This window comes from Ovis aries, chromosome 5 (assembly GCF_016772045.2).
Source record: "Ovis aries strain OAR_USU_Benz2616 breed Rambouillet chromosome 5, ARS-UI_Ramb_v3.0, whole genome shotgun sequence".
NCBI lineage: Eukaryota > Metazoa > Chordata > Mammalia > Artiodactyla > Bovidae > Ovis > Ovis aries.
Window position 1 is genome coordinate 28,578,011 of NC_056058.1, and position 13,697 is coordinate 28,591,707.

The 13,697-nt window shown below is 39.8% G+C and overlaps 1 protein-coding gene across 3 annotated transcripts in view; it reads right to left on the minus strand.

The window, feature by feature from the left end:
- The window catches only part of SNX24 (sorting nexin 24), a 172,575-nt gene that overhangs the window by 77,813 nt on the left and 81,065 nt on the right, over window positions 1-13,697 (minus strand). The window contains exon 2 of one of the 3 annotated variants that reach the window (XM_060415677.1): window positions 13,175-13,333. The exons of the other annotated variants lie outside the window; for them this stretch is intronic. The gene's annotated coding sequence lies outside the window, so the exon portion shown is untranslated. The remainder of the gene's footprint in view (window positions 1-13,174; window positions 13,334-13,697) is intronic. 3 annotated transcript variants of the gene reach the window in all.

The window sequence follows — 13,697 nt, forward strand, 5'->3', positions numbered from 1 at the left end:
GAATGCCTGGCTCATCCTGACCAACACTGGCTACCAGTCACTTTGGCAGCATGATGAGGAAATGAGAACGAACTGGGAATGTTTTGCCCAGGGTTTATAGTAGCATAAGTTTCCATTCCAACTGTCTTACATAAAATCACATAGAGACCTGACCTATCCGTCTAGCCCTGTACTTTTGGAGATATCCTTGCCTTCAGAGATTTCTAGAAATTCCTCTGTATAAAGCAAGGGAAGCTTCATGTAACTAAATAAACATATTAGGATTTTCATTTAAGTTTGTTTAAAAAACAGAACTATACTGTTCATGTGACTATACTGGCCACAGTCCTAAGAACATTATTAAGTCCTCAGACTTCCAATTGAAAAGAAAAATAAATATGACTTTAAAGAGATTTCAATCTGTAAGTGCGGTTTTGACTACATGTTACAGTCAGTTTCCTCCCCCCCCCCCCAATTCAACAACATCTCTGAAGTTAAACTGTAAATCAATGATAAAATATTTTATAATTTGGTTTACACCTAGTTTTTTCAGGAATGTACCTAAAAAAAACCAAAATAAACTTAAGCTAAAGAAGGACTTAACTTATGTTCTAGGTTGAATGATCTCTGTCTTCAGAAGCTCATATCTTTCATAGTCATTTATTTTCAACAAAAGAAAAGTTTTCGTACCTATAAAGTGTCTAATAAATAACTTTAGGTGTCTTACAAACAAAGATGGAAACACTAAATGAAATTAAAGTTTTAAGTCCAGTCTTCCAAGTAGTTTGGATCACTAATGCATTATAATAAAGATATGCTAAAGCATTATACTAAGAATACACATAAAGATACACTATCAGCTTCAAAATGACTTTTCTTTATATATATACATATATATACTAGGCACATTTTCCACCAGGAAGATGGGAAGGTGCTTGTCTCAGACATGTGGGAGAGAGAATACTTTATTAACTATGTTTATGTCTATGAAATTCTCTTTGAAGATTTTTTCAAAAAAGGAATTTAAAAAAGCAGCCAAGAAACAGTGGAAATCTAGAAACAATACGCGGGTATTGGGGGATCCTAAAATACGAATTATGCAGCCTAAAAAGTATTCAAATTAGAGTAAGAAGCCAAAGGGTTCCAAGAAGCATGCTTTCAAGAACAAAATGGGTATGATTAATAACCTATTTTCATTAATGAGGTTTTAGTGATAACATCAAAGCATTCACCTTTCTCTGTTATGAAAAAAAAAAGTGCTTAAGAATTTCAAGAAAACCAACTAAACAAAACTGTATACAATGTACAGCTCCAAATATAAAGCCAAATAAATGCAACATGACCTGAAACAGTTTAGAGAATTAAGAGTATCAGGACTTCCCTGGCGGTCCGGAGATTAAGACTTCACCTTCCAATGCTGGGGGTGAGGGTTAGCCTGGTTGGGGAGCTAAGATCTTACATGCCTCACAGCAAAAAACCAAACCATAAGACAAACAATATTGTGTCAAATTCAATAAAGCCTTTAAAAATGGTCCGCATCTTAAAAAAAAACAAAAAAAAACCTGAACAAGATTGTCCATCTGAAGCAAAGCTTGAAACATTCTCCAATGAGCAGTACAGGTTACCAATATATAAGGCTACCTTTCCTTCTTTACAATTCCAAAAACTTGATTACATGGTGAAAACATAAATAAATGTACACACACATATATAATTAGCATATGGGAACATTAATTATTGTACTCAGCTTTTAGAATCAATCTATACAACAGAGAAGACAATTATTTTTACAGAACAGACTGCAAATATTTTTTGTGTAAAAAGTAATGGCATAACTAGCAGAAAACTAGAGATGAATGGGGAAGGAACGGGATGTAAAGGAAGTAAACAGGGTCCACGTCTTTCCATCTTACATAACTGATGTCAAAGCATGCTGCTTAAAAGTTGGTGAATGAAAGTTGTTCAAGTTACACAGTAACAAATATAAAGTCATAATGTTGATTTTAATTGTGAAATTAAAATCATATACACAGTGAAAATGGAGTAGAGTTTAATACAGGAGTGGAATCAACTCAGTTCATATTTCTAAGAGTTTAGGAGGGACACAGATTTTCCAAGACACCAAGAAATAGAGATTCAGTTATATTATTAATACTTACAGTAACATTGCTTAAAATAAATTAGTAACTTTTCAACTAACTTCTGGTTCTAGAAGGTATTAGACATTTTATTTTTCCTTTTATATGTTTATGAAATGTTGACATTTTTTCTGTGTATATGAAGCACTTCAGATAACCTAAAAATGACATAACCTCTGCTAAATGTTTTTGTTTTACATCTCTCTGGTTATAAAGGAAAGAGTCTCTTGCATTTATTAATATTTACAGAATTACAGGTTTTCAGTGTAAACCCTACTGCTGACTAATTTTAGCTGCAGCTCCCTGACTGATTACTTGATTATGAAAAGTCTTCATTTTTCTTTTCCTCTTCAGCCACATCTATGACACAAACCCAATCAATCAATTCAGGATGAGGGAAAAAATGCGCTCAGATACATCAGGTCATACATATTGATTGGTTAACACAGTTTTTCATTAGTTTCAATATCATATAACTTTAACTTAGATTTTCTATAAAATGTGAAAGCTGCTAGTTCTTTGCTTACCTGAATTGTTATGGCAATAAATTTTATACAGCATATTATGTTAAACAATTAAGCATTCTGGAAGATAGATGCTACGTGAACCTTATTATTTTATTTTATGACCTGCTTTGAAAGAAGGAAAATAGATAAATAAATTTTATCTGCACTACTTCCTAACTTGGGCAAATCTCTAAGTTTCTTTGAGCCACAGTATCGTCACTAATAAAATACGGAAGATGAAATGATACCTACTGTATTAGTTTGTCAAATAATAAATGTCTTGGTGCTTTGTAAGATGCTCTGAAATGGAATGAAAACTTTCTAACTATGAACACTGTAATGCAATTATCCCCCAATTAAAAATTTTAAAAATTGCTATGAAGCAAAGACATCACTTTGCCAACAAAGGTGCATCTAGTCAAAGCTATGTTTTTTCCAGTAGTCATGTACTGGGGCCACAAAAAGTCAGACACAACTGAGCGACTAAACTGAACTGAACTGATGCAGATGATACCACTCTAACGGCAGAAAGCGAAGAACTAAAGAGCCTCTTGATGGAGGGGAAAGAGGAGAGTAAAAAAGCTGGCTTAAAACTCAACATTCAAAGAAAACTAAGATCATGGCATCTGGTCCCATTACTTCATGGTAAATAGAAGGAGAAAAATGGAAGCAGTGAGATTTCATTTTCTTCAGCTCCAAAATCACTGCAGGTGGTGACTGTAGCTGTGAAACCAAAAGATGCTTGCTCCTTGGAAGGAAAGCTATGACAAACCTATACAGCATATTAAAAAGCAGAGACATCACTTTGCCGACAGAGGTCCATATAGTCAAAGCTATTGTTTTCCCAGTAGTCATGTACGGATGTGAGAGTCGAACCATAAAGAAGGCTGAGCACTGAAGAACTAATGCTTTCAAATAGTGGTGCTGGAGAAGACTCTTGAGAGTCCCTTGGACTGCAAGGAGGTCAAACCAGTCAATCCTAAAGGAAATCAACCCTGAATATTCATTGAAAGGATTGATGCTGACGCTGAAGCTCCAATACTCTGGGCACCTGATGCAAAGCTCCAATACTTTGGCCACTTGATGCTGGGAAAGAATGAAGGCAAAAGGAGAAAAGGGTGGCAAAGGATGAGACAGTTAGATAGCATCACTGACTCGATGGACATGAATTTGAGTTAACTCTGGGATACACTGGAGGACAGAGGAGCCTGGTGGGTTACAATCCATGGGGTCAGAAAGAATTGGACATGACTTAGCGACTGAGCAACAATAACTCACTGGGCTAAAATCATGGTATTGGCAGGGCTGGGTTCCTTTTGGTGGTTCACTGGGAGAAAACATTTCTGTTTCCTTGTGGTTCTAAGACTTGGTCTTCATTTTCTTGCTGACCCTCAGTTAAGGGCAAAGTTTGTAGCTTCTGGAAGGCATCTGTACTCCTTGGTTCATGATCTCCTTTCTCAGTCTTCAAAGCCAGCAACAGGAGATCAAGACCCTCATGTCCTGCTTCTGTGACCTGCTTTTCTGTTTCCGCTTCTTTTTAAGCGAGAGACTCATGGGATTATATTGATCCTATCCAGATAAGCTAAATTGTCTCTGTGATCTCAAGGTCCATAACATTCACCACCTCCATTAAGTCTCTTCTGTATACCAGGAAACATATTCACAGGTTCTGGAGATTAGGATGCAGACATTTTGGGAGATCTACTATTTCTTTTAGCACAGACCAAGAGGAAGTGATAATATCTGGGTGTGGGGGCAGGATGGTCCTGGCAGGTGGAAGATTAAATGTTTGACAGGGTTATGTGCCTAAAGTGATGAGGAGGGAGAAAAGTCAGAGATAAGGTCTGAATAGTAGTGGAGAGAGGTGAGGAGAAATAGAAACAAAGGACAGGCTATCATAATTAGATGTGGAGTTTCTTTAAAAAAAAAAAAAGAAAGAAAGAAAGAAAGAAATGGAAATAAATATAATGGTGAGGTTTGGGAATCTGAGCAACCTGAAGAATGGTGGTGCCAGTAACCGAGCTGGGAAGACTGTCGGGGGTCAGGGGCAGGTGGCGGGTGCAAACAGGAGCTCTGCACTGTTGCATTAAGTTTGAGATACATGTTCAGTTCAGTTCAGTCGCTCAGTCGTGTCCGACTCTTTGCGATCCCATGAATCGCAGCACGCCAGGCCTCCCTGTTCATCACCAACTCCCGGAGTTCACTCAGACTCACGTCCATCGAGTCAGTGATGCCATCCAGCCATCTTATCCTCTGTCATCCCCTTCTCCTCCTGCCCCTAGTCCCTCCCAGCATCAGAATCTTTTCCAATGAGTCAACTCTTCACATGAGGTGGCCAAAGTACTGGAGCTTCAGCGTTAGCATCATTCCTTCCAAAGAAATCCCAGGGCTGATCTACTTCAGAATGGACTGGTTGGATCTCCTTGTAGTCCAAGGGACTCTCAAGAGTCTTCTCCAATACCACAGTTCAAACACATAAATTCTATGGCGCTCAGCTTTCTTCACAGTCCAACTCTCACATCCATACATGACTACAGGAAAAACCATAGCCTTGACTAGACGGACCTTAGTCGGCAAAGTAATGTCTCTGCTTTTCAATATACTATCTAGGTTGGTCATAACTTTTCTTCCAAGGAGTAAGCATCTTTTAATTCCATGGCTGCAATCACCATCTGCAGTGATTTTGGAGCCCCCCAAAATAAACTCTGACACTGTTTCCCCATCTATTTCCCATGAAGTGATGGGACCGGATGCCATGATCTTTGTTTTCTGAATGCTGAGCTTTAAGCCAACTTTTTCACTCTCCTCTTTCACTTTCATCAAGAGGCTTTTTAGTTCCTCTTCACCTTCTGCCATAAGGGTGGTGTCATCTGCATATCTGAGGTTATTGATATTTCTCCCGGCAATCTTGATTCCAGCTTGTGTTTCTTCCAGTCCAGCATTTCTCATGATGTACTCTGCATAGAAGTTAAATAAGCAGGGTGACAATATACAGCCTTGACACACTCCTTTTCCTATTTGGAACCAGTCTGTTGTTCCATGTCCAGTTCTAACTGTTGCTTCCTGACCTGCATACAGATTTCTCAAGAGGCAGGTTAGGTGGTCTTGTATTCCCATCTCTTTCAGAATTTTCCACAGTTTATTGTGATCCACACAGTCAAAGGCTTTGGCATAGTCAATAAAGCAGAAATAGATGTTTTTCTGGAACTCTCTTGCTTTTTCCATGATCCAGCAGATGTTGGCAATTTGATCTCTGGTTCCTCTGCCTTTTCTAAAACCAGTTTGAACATCAGGAAGTTCACGGTTCACGTATTGCTGAAGCCTGGCTTGGAGAATTTTGAGCATTACTTTACTAGCGTGTGAGATGAGTGCAATTGTGTGGTAGTTTGATCATTCTTTGGCATTGCCTTTCTTTGGGATTGGAATGAAAAAGATAGACATTAAGTAGAGATGTTCAGTGGACTGAATTTACACGTTTGGGGCTTAGGGAGAGGTTTTGGCCAGAGATATACATTTGGGAATCATCTAATCGTCAATTGGATCTAATGTCAGGAGACAGGATCTGATTACCTAGGAAGTTTATTCTGCGGTCTTGAGCCCATATCAGGGCTTATGGTTTTCCATTCTAGTATGAGAAAACTTTTCTGCATTTTCAAGTCTTCCCCTTCCAGATTGAAACTTCTCTAGCTCCTCTAGCTGTCCTTCAGAAGACCCACCTTCTGGTTAAAATATAGTTTGTCACTATTCACCTAAAATATAGAATTCAGGACTTAAGAAAATATGGCCATTCCCCAGTTAGTGAATGGATTATGTCTCCAAAATCTACAATTGAGGTAGTTTAAAACTCAACACAGATTTTCTCATATAATAAGTATAAAAGATAGATTTCAACTCATAAAAGAAACCCTGTTTAGCCCATATATGCAGAAATGACAATAATATTTTTTGGTAGGAATTATTCATAGACATGTTTTTATTGTAGATTTTTTTGTGCTTCTATGAGATTTTAGAAACACAATTTCTCATCATTTTATAAAGACCTTTTTCTTACTTGAAGAATTAACCATGTTCATTACAGAAAACAAGGAAATAACAGGGGACAGAAAAGACTCTGAGTCATCACATCATACCTACTTTTTGTAATTTTTTTTCCATTTAAACATCATAAGCCACCTTTCATTCTAACAGATTCTGTCTTACATAATGGTTACATGAAAGAGTGCGTGCATGCTCAGTCATGTCCAACTCTTTGTGACCCCATGGACTGTAGCCCTCCAGACTCCTCCATTCATGGGATTCTCCAGGCAAGAATACTGGAGTGGGTTGCCATTTCCTTCTCCAACAATAATATTTTTATTTCACCCACCAGCTTTGCAGGATAACACAATGGTTAAGACTTCTGTCCCTTGAATCAAACTGCCTGGGTTTGAATCCTATGTTTTCTATGGTTCTCTGCTGGGCTTGGGTAGCACTCTATGATTTGGGGCAAATTATTTAACCGTTATAAACCTCAATTTTCCCATCTATAACATGAAGCTTATAATGGTACCTTTCAAATAGGTTTGTTGTCAGGATTAAATGTGATTATCAGTGTCAATAATTTACCATATCATCTCACATTTAGCAAGAACTCAAACAAGAATGTTATCTATTAATATCATTATTAACCCCTAGTCACTTTCACAGCTGTTTCTGTATCAGCATGGGGGAGGGAGACTTGGTGGACAGAGAGGGAAAAAGATGACCCCACAGGAGTGTAACTACTGACCACATCCATCCATCTCCACAAGGGAGAAGGGACTTTTCTCCCATCAGCAGAGGTGGTTGAGCCTGCAGGGCAAACCTGTGGCTTCTGCACTCACCTCTATCAGTGCCCACTCAGAATCCTGCATTGCCGATAAGACCCATCCACTAAGACCCAGTGGAATCCTGACTTCCCTTGATCTTAGTGTAAGATTCCTTATCTTTGACCCATATTCTTCTAAATCTTTTTGGAAACTCTAGTTCACTGTTGGCTCACAGTGAACCTTGAGGTCAAACAAAAGCGCTAGGTCTTCCCTGATAATTCTGGAACAGGTGATTGTGAGAACTGAGGTCAGGCTTACAAAGGACCATGTCTATTTCCACCCATCATATGAGGATGCTGCAACTTTTCTGAAAATTTATGCTATCATCCAAATCATAAGCAAGCATTTCTGCCCAGCCTTGTGTCATTGGAGAGTCTACAGGAGCCTTCCTTCATTCAGGCCCCCAAATTCATTCTACAGCCTCCCCACTGGTCTCACTGCTCCATTCTTGCCCTGTAACCATCTGTGTTTCACAGTGGCCCTTTTCAGGCCTCCACCAGATCACATGACTCCTCTGTTGCACTCATTACATGGATTTCCACCACTCCTGGAGTAAAATTCCAGTCCCTATTGTAGCCTACAAAGCCCTATACCCACAGGCTTCAGAGCCCCTCTCTCTTCTACATCTCCTAACACACCCCTCTTACTTATCCTGGTCTATGCACACCAGTCCCCTTCAGTTCAGTTCAGTTGCTCAGACATGTTTGACTCTGAGACCCCATGGACTGCAGCACGCCAGGCCTCCCTGCCCATCACCAGTCCCCTTACTGACCGTCAAATGTATCAAGCACATTCCTAGCTTTAGGATTTTTGTTGTTGTTTAGTTACTGAATTGTGTTTGACTCTTTGTGAAACCATGGACTGTAGCCCACTAGGCTCCTCTGTCCATGGGATTTCCCAGACAAGAATACTGGAGTGGGTTGCCATTTCTTTATCCAGCCTTTAACAATATCTGGCAACAAAGTAGGCTGAATACAGGAAATAAATGAGAAAGCAAAGAGGGGAAGGAGAGTGAACAAGTAATCAACAGCAAGACAACACACTGGGAAGAGCATGTCCACAACTTAGCCCAGTTCAGCAGTCTGATAGTAAAAAAAGAGATGAATTATTTTTGTCAGAGAGAAAAATCAGTAAGTTAGACATGATAGAGCAGACAGTGCAGAGCCAGATCATTTCCTATAGAAAAATTTGTGGTAGCTGGTCTAAAGAATACTGTTCATGAGGGCAAGAGTGCTATGAAGAGTTTTGAAATCTAGCCCTTTTATTAAAAAGAAAGTACCCGTCTTAATAATTAGCACCACTGTGGAGAAGCTACATGATATGGCACAAAGCATGCCAATCTAGACACCCAGATCTGTCACTTGCCAGCAGTGATTCCTTAAGGATATTGCTTATTCACTTTGAGCCTCAGTTTCCTCATATGGAAAATGGGGATGATACTACCTGTTTCTTTAGGCCAGTGGCAGAGTAAATATGAAGACATGGTATATAAAACACTTGGCACTTCACCAGACACAAGACTGGTGCCCTATACATCCTAGTCTCTTCCCACATGTTATTGGGTTTCTCACAAATCTAAATGGAATCTGAGGCCATTAATAACCTCCAATTCTCTAACATACCATGAAGCTCTATGATGCGCTATGCTTCTGTCTTAAAAAACATCTTCACAAAAAATCATGCAACTCAAAAGTTCAAGTATTCCCAATGACATTTGGGAAGAGACTAGAATGTGTATTCTCTGTATAAAAATGAGCTTCCCAGGAGGCACAATGGGAAAAAAAATATCTGCCTGCTAATGCAGGAGACCCAAGAGACAGGGGTTGGAGCCCTGAGTCAGGAAGATCCCCTGGAGAAAGAAATGGCAATGCCCTTCCCAGTATTCCTGTCTGGAAAATTCCATGGACAGAGGCGACTAGCAGGCTACAGTCCATGGGATCGCAAAAGACTTGGACACAACTGAACATACATACACACACACACACACTATATGAATATACATATACACATAAGCATATATCCGCAGATAGATAAATAGGGATAGAGAGACGATTATTTTTTAACTCGAAGAAGTGCAAAGAGTAAGCTTGGGTAGAGAAGAACTACTGCTTATTCCTGACGCGTTTTCTTTCTATTGGCATCAAGAATTTAAGATCCAAGATCCTCCTGTGTTCTCTCAGTACGGGACTAATGGTCCTCAGTGGCCCCCACGGAGAAAGTTTACTTGAGCACATGCCGTCTGCAGTATGCCTGCCAGCTTCAAAGCTCCACTGCTCAGCCCTGAAACATGGGCAGAGAGCAGGTGGAGAGGTCAACTCTGTTTCTGTAATAAAATACAGACTGTTGCATAGACTTTACAAGCAAGGGTGCTGAAGAGACACCCTGTTATTCTTGCTGAAGGGAAAGAAGCTTTTTTTGTTCTATAAACAGTATTAGAAGGCAGGCATCCACATTTTTAAAATGCCCACCTACACAAAGGACGGAAGCTCTTAAAGACTGTAGAATTCTCAACCTTCTTTCAAAACTCCAAATGAGAAAAAATATCAAGTATTTTATGTTCCCAATATATGTTTGGTTTAAAAACAGATGATGATATTTATTTATCCACATATTTATTGAGCACTTCAGTTCAGTTCAGTTCAGTTCAGTCACTCAGTCGCGTCCGACTCTTTGCGACCCCATGAATTGCAGCATGCCAGGCCTCCCTGTCCATCACCAACTCCTGGAGTTCACTCAGACTCACGTCCATCAAGTGGGTGATGCCATCCAGCCATCTCATCCTGGGTCGTCCCCTTCTCCTCCTGCCCCCAATACCTCCCAGCATCAGAATCTTTTCCAATGAGTCAATTTTTCACATGAGGTGATCAAAGTATTGGAGTTTCAGCTTTAGCATCAGTCCTTCCAATGAACACCCAGGACTGATCTCCTTTAGAATGGACTGGTTGGATCTCCTTGCAGTCCAAGGAACTCTCAAGAGTCTTCTCCGACACCACAGTTCAAAAGCATCAATTCTTCAGCACTCAGCTTTCTTCACAGTCCAACTCTCACATCCATACGTGACTACTGGAAAAACCATAGCCTTGACTAGACGGACTTTTGTTGACAAAGTAATGTCTATGCTTTTAAATATGCTATCTAGGTTGGTCATAACTTTTCTTCCAAGGAATAAGCGTCTTTTAATTTCATGGCTGCAATCACCATCTGCAGTGATTTTGGAGCCCCCCAAAATAAAGTCTGACACTGTTTCCCCATCTATTTTCCCATGAAGTGATGGGACTGGATGCTATGATCTTCGTTTTCTGAATGTTGAGCTTTAAGCCAACTTTTTCACTCTCCACTTTCACTTTCACATCAAGAGGCTTTTGAGTTCCTCTTCACTTTCTGCCATAAGGGTGGTGTCATCTGCATATCTGAGATTATTGATATTTCTCCCAGCAAACTTGTTTCCAGCTTGTGCTTCTTCCAGCCCAGCATTTCTCATGATAAACTCTGCATAGAAGTTAAATAAGCAGGGTGGCAATATACAGGCTTGACGTATTCCTTTTCCTATTTGGAACCAGTCTGTTGTTCCATGTCCAGTTCTAACTGTTGCTTCCTGACCTGCATACAGGTTTCTCAAGAGGCAGGTCAGGTGGTCTCGTATTCCCATCTCTTTCAGAATTTTCCACTAACTATGTACTAATTCCCATTCAAAGTGTCTGATATTTACCAGTGAAGTAAAGTGGCAAAGGGAACTGCCCTCATGAAATTTACATTCTAGCAGGGAAGACAGAGAACAATAGATATATTTTTAAAATAAGTAAATTATACAGTATGTTTTAAAAAGTGATTATCTGGTATGGGACGAAAAAACAGAACCAGGTAAAAGGAAGTAGGAGGGCTGTGGGGAGACAGGAAGAGAGGAGGAAGAGGGGGTGGAGTTGTAAGTTTAGACAGAATGGTTGGACAGCCCTGAGACGGCAAGGGCAGGGGATGAAGCTGCATCACAGAACTGAACTTAGTAAGAGTTTTATTTTCTTAAATTTAAGTTAACCTATCAGTCAAGCCCTTAAAGGAGAATGAAATAATGTCATTTGCAGCAACGTGGATGAACCTAGAGATTATCATACTAAGTGAAGTAAGTCAGACAGACAAAGACAAATATCATACGGCTTATACATGGAATAACAAAAAGATACAAACGAATTTAGTTACAAAACAGAAATAGGACTCACAGACTTATGGTTATCAAAAGGAGAAGGGCAGGGGAAGGGATGAATTAGGGGGTTGGAAATAACACATACCCACTAAAGTGAAGTCGCTCAGCCGTGTCCAGCTCTTTGTGACCCCATGGACTGTAGTCTACCAGGCTGCTCCTTCCATGGGATTTTCCAGGCAAGAGTACTGGAGTGGGGTGCCATTTCCTTCTCCAGGGGATCTTCCCACCCCAGAGATCGAACCTGGTTCTCCCTCATTCCAGGCAGACGCTTTAACCTCTGAGCCACCAGGGAAGCCCACATACACACTACTATATATCAAATACCTGGAGAAGGAAATGGCAACTCATTCCAGTATTCTTGCCTGGAGAATCCCATGGGCAGAGGAGCCTGGAGTGGAGGGCTACAATCCATAGGATCGCAAAGAGTTGGACATGATTGAAGTGACTTAGCACATATATAAAACAGATAAACAATAAGGTCTTACTGAATATCACAGGGGACTATATTCAGTGTCTTGTAATAATCTATAATGGGATAGAATCTGGAAAAGAATATATATATATACACAGCTGAATCACTGTGCTGTATACCTGAAACTAACAAAACACTGTAAATGAACCATGAAAAGTGAAGTCACTCAGTCGTGTCTGACTCTTTGCGACCCCATGGACTGTAGCCTGCCAGGCTCCTCTGTTCACAGGATTCTTGAGGCCAGAATATTGGAGTGGGTAGTTGTTCCCTTCTCCAGGCGATCTTCCCAACCCCAGGATTAAACTCAGGTCTCCCACACTGTAGACGGATTCTTTACTGTCTGAGTCACCAGGAAAGCAAATGAACTATACTTTTATTTAAAAAAAAAAAAATTCAAATTAACCTACTTTTAAAAATTTACTGATACAGGACTATTTAAAAAGTGAGTTTAATAAAAAACTTACAAGCAAATGTCTGTATTTAAACAAGCATCACCTTTTCTAAATCCATATAACACACACCACGGTCAAAGACTTTTAGAGGGAAGTTTGCAGTCTAAGGAGGCCAGGCCTCAACATGTATCACTGCCATTCTTCATGTAGAATCAGCATTTCTAAATCCATATAGAAGGAGCTGCTAAAGAGGAAAGAAAAAAGAAATATTCCAAGAGTTCTTTGTATTGATTTCTTTTACCCTAAACAAAGAGATTTTCCTAGTTCCATGATGTATCATAATCACTTAATTTGTCTGACTCCTTTAAAGATACAGAAGGATGAATTGAAGAAAAGGGGTTGACTTGCAAAAATAGATTCATTTTGCAAGATTCTGTTGTTTGTATGAGTCACTTTTACCTTAGTAATATGACATATGTGGTCTCTATAGAGAAACAAAAAAAGCGTTAACTCTTAATTCCTGCCATCCCCAAGGGCCTGAGCTAAATCTAAAGCAGTCAGCATCCAAACTGCTCCCGAGGGCAGGAAGGACGAAGCCTTTCCCTAAGCCTTACCTCTAGATATAATGTACTAGACACTCACAATTTAATCACCTTCAACACCTGGACGTGATCATCTGCTTGCTTTCTCTTCACTGTGTTCCTGCACGGGCAGAGTCGATGCAACTGAGAACCCTGTGCCAGGCATTCCCCCACAGAGCACAGCACAGATTTGAAGGGAGCTCTCTGATGAAGTCTTTTCCTGGACAAAAGAAACTGGTTCACCATTTAGGGAATTAACACCTGCAGCCACGATTTGTCCATTCCCTTTTCCAAACGTTTGCTCTGTGAGTGTCTGAGCACTCTACTCCTCACCAAGGCTTTGCCAAAGTGACCCTAAATTTTACAAACTGAAATGTACAAGATCAGTGTGATATGGAAACACAAAAGCATTTCCAGATGGGTGAGCTCCTTGGCCCTCAGAGATAAATAGTACATTCAATTTAAATAGTTGAGAGTAGAAAAGAGGAGCTATATCCATTTTATTATATAACTTTTCAGAGACAGACTACAACAGTATATTAATCTGCAAAGATACATATGAAGAACATAGAACAAAAATGTAT